The sequence below is a fragment of the Botryllus schlosseri genome, chromosome 2, assembly GCF_051294905.1.
Source record: "Botryllus schlosseri isolate E-star chromosome 2, Bs_hap1, whole genome shotgun sequence".
NCBI classification, from domain to species: Eukaryota; Metazoa; Chordata; class Ascidiacea; order Stolidobranchia; family Styelidae; genus Botryllus; species Botryllus schlosseri.
In genome coordinates, this window is record NC_137237.1 from 32341985 (window position 1) to 32345636 (window position 3652).

At 41.0% G+C, this 3652-nt stretch overlaps 1 long non-coding RNA gene across 1 annotated transcript; it reads left to right on the plus strand.

Moving 5' to 3' along the window:
- The first annotated feature begins 825 nt into the window (after positions 1–825).
- LOC145434438 (uncharacterized) lies at positions 826–2500 on the plus strand. Its single transcript, XR_013913389.1, has 3 exons — positions 826–1231; positions 1809–1952; positions 2173–2500. It is a non-coding gene; the product is annotated as an uncharacterized LOC145434438 (long non-coding RNA).
- The last annotated feature ends 1152 nt before the right edge of the window (positions 2501–3652 follow it).

Genomic DNA, 3652 nt, shown 5'->3' on the forward strand with positions numbered 1-3652 from the left:
GCCAATGTTGATCGCCACGATATATGGCCCGCCGAATGCGAGGCCACCTGCATACGGATACCCGGTTGTCGTCAATAAAGGTTCAAGATATCACACACTCACTGAAAAAACTGCTTCGATAACATTTCCCTAGCCAATTGCGTTCATTGCTATGGAGTCAGCCTAGGCTGGTTCCGACAATAAATCACAACGTTGAAACCGCTGATACCGGTCACGTCGCTGAAATGCGTAAGCAACACACGGTAAGTAAAGTTTCTGCTGAATGAGATTAGGACGAAGGCAGGTTCCAGCAAGCAAACTACAGAAGGGTCTGTTTCCGAATTCAGTTGTTCATCAGATATTTGTTCTTATCCTTACTGTTCATCAACCATTAGGGTAGTTGATATCAGTTGTCAAGATGACAGAAAAGCGAGGTGTTGTTGTAGAGGTAACTGATGGTGGTTCTGATTTCTGATGTTATTTGAAATGATTGTGTGGTGTGGTAATGTATGAATATATGTTGACATGGTCAATTGATCATGTTTATTATTTCGGAAACACTCTAGAACTGAATTACCACTCTCTGATTAGTTATGCGCACATCACCATGCTGACAATATTTCCTATTCATTTCTGCTCTATCTAGTGATCATGATCACTCTGATTGATTCATCCATTTTGTATTGTTATGTGACTATGCCACTTCTTATGAAAATTTACTTCCATTCTTCAGTAGTTCTAGTGGTCTTGGCCAAGTCATAATGCACAATATCTGGTTTTGTTTTTGGCATCATAGCATGCCTGGGTTACTATGTTTACCCTCTCCACAAAGCAATTTCTGTTCTCAAGTTTTTCTAGTTCATTTTCCCGACCTAGTTTCCACTACTTGCACTTATATTCAAGATATATACCGTACCTAAAATTATTGATTTGAAATGTAATAAAAATATACCCTTGTAAGGCATTGTTTGATACTAATTTGTTAATTATAATGTTTATATCTGTTTTGCAGGCTATATTTAATGTAAAATAGTACTAAAGCAATAGCAGGATTTTTAACTCTGTTCCTATCTCTAGATCACTATTAGTTGCTCCATTTACGCTTGACTTGACGCTAGACTGCATGACGCATTCGAATTTGAAACACACGGCGCAACATTATCAGTATACAATCCGCAGCCATCCCATTGTACCAGTGAATAGCAAGTCTCAATAAACTGGACTGGGGAACAGAGCATTCATTTAATAAAAGGTAATTAGTTTATTGATAAAATATTGTGCAGATTTCTGCATTATCTTATGTTAATGTTGTCAAGACAACACGAAACTGTTTTAGTAATGGGATTCACCAACCCTTGCTATGGGTGCTGTAAACAGACCGAACAGAACGTCAGACACCCCCTCCCGGACCGGCAACGTCATACGAAGCCTGACCTATTCAGACCAGCGACAATAATACAATTCTTGCACCAAGCCCTGACTCAAGTCCAGGGCTATCTCATGTGTACCACACATAAGTGATGCTGTAGTATAGACTTCAACCCTCCTCTATTTAAATACACAGCGATGATCAGCAGCGCTGATGCTGCATAGTCGTGTTCCCCATTAGTACTAACCGGCCGTCTTTTCAATGACTACAAGCCAATGATTCACAAGCTTTGCTGTGGTTGTGTGGACCACATCCTAATGCCCATGTTATTTTAGCTTGTTGAAAATCATCCTGTGACAGTAACTGCAATAAATGTCGGGTTGCCTCTATCAATTATTAATGCTGGGAAATACTGCATGTGATGGATATGGTTTTCTGATTCACTGTGATACACTTTCAGTTGTCATGATGTGAATAGTGGTACTGTCTCCTGAGCATAATCACTTACTTATACAAATGAGAAATTTCTACAATTCGAATTTCAAGAATGGACAAAAAACAAGATGAGAATATGTGCATGTCTGGAGACAAAGCTTACTAGGAGGTTTGTATGACATTAAATCATTACCTATACTAGAATCAGTAGATATCTTGTTGACTAGCGTTACATTTTTTTGTAATGCCTAGTCATTATTGCTGTTGAACCCTCATTTGTAAGTCATGTGAATCGAGCTGTGATTGTTAGAGTTGGATGCCTTGAACTGCTGCAACCTCCTTCATCTTGAATCTTCATTCTAGCTATCATGATTTTGATTTTTTTGCAGGAAAATGCAGCCACTTAGATTGATACATGACTGCCGGAACTGCAGAAGGTTTCACCGAAGGAATATCAAGTCAAGTCAAAGCACGATCTGTCACGTGAGTTGTAAGACTTGCTGCTTGTTTATTCTGGAACAGTTCAAGCATACATAGAATATACCGGCTGTTATTTTACCTCTGACCCACAAGTTACTTATGGCTTTGAACCCACCATGACCGCAGACCTGCGCAAACTACTGGATTTTCAAAATGAGAAACTAGAAGTAGAACTACTCACTCTTCAAAAATCCATAACCAGAACTAGGATATGGTAGTCAAAGTAGTTGTCGTTGCCACTGCAGTAGAAATAACACAATGAATTTTCAGTTGATTACAAGTAGTACTAGCGACTTCCCAGTCATGTCAAAATCCAGAAGTGGACTTGGACAATGAACGGCCAAGTCGCAAGAGATTAGACTTCACATAAAAACGTAGTCAGAGCATACAGTTACTGATAGTCCGAAGTTTACTGTTGGCCCTAACATCAGTTGTGGTTACATGCGGGAAATCACAGTCCTCAATTGTTTCGTACTAACTCAGGGCATGTACATTTGTACAAGCATACTCCCTTATCCATAACTACAATAACATGTCTAACCATCCCCAATCAGTCTTCACCAGCTAGTCATCTATGTCTGACTTACCAACTGTGACTTTTAGATCTCAGGAATGATAAGGATATGATCAGGAGAGCCGCCGACCACCCGAGGAGAAAGAGGCGGACCAGCGAGCCCGGAAGTCCCGCTCAGCAGTCTCACAGAAGACATCACATCGCATCTATATCCGATCGCCACCCCAATATAAGATCAACAGTGGACATCCCGGCACCATCCGCATGGGCACCGGTGAAACTGCCTGCACCGAAACCAGAGGGACATCACCGCCACCCGTGATAATTTATATTTGTACTTGGGAAACCTGCAAATAAGCGAATCTGCCCGGAAGACGACCCCTTGTCTCGGTCATTGAACTGAATATTTATGGAAAGTGTGCTGCAATTTGGAACTCTAGTCGGAGATATCACCCGTACGGTCAACAATAACTACAAACTCGCAATAAGTTTCCCAATTCCACTTGTGACGATGCTAACACAGGCTTCGCAGTTTTCTCATTTCCTGTGCGCCACCGGCCCACTGCAAAGTGTCCCCCAAGCATCCCAAACCAACCTGAAGGTACTAAAAGTACTCGAGCAGGTTGCTTTGAAACCTGACCAGGTTGTTGCTGTTGAGTATGATTTGATTGGCGATTTTAACTCAATGGTTTTGTTCGCCATTTTCGTGATAACTGTTCAGTGTTCATGCATTAGATGACTGCATTCGTTGATAGAGTGAAATCTATTACATCCTTGAAGACCTGACCAGGTGTCGTATTCTTTTAGCAATTGTAAAACGGTAGCCACTCTTGAAATTGCTGGTTTTTGTGCTTATAACTGATATTAAGCCTCGC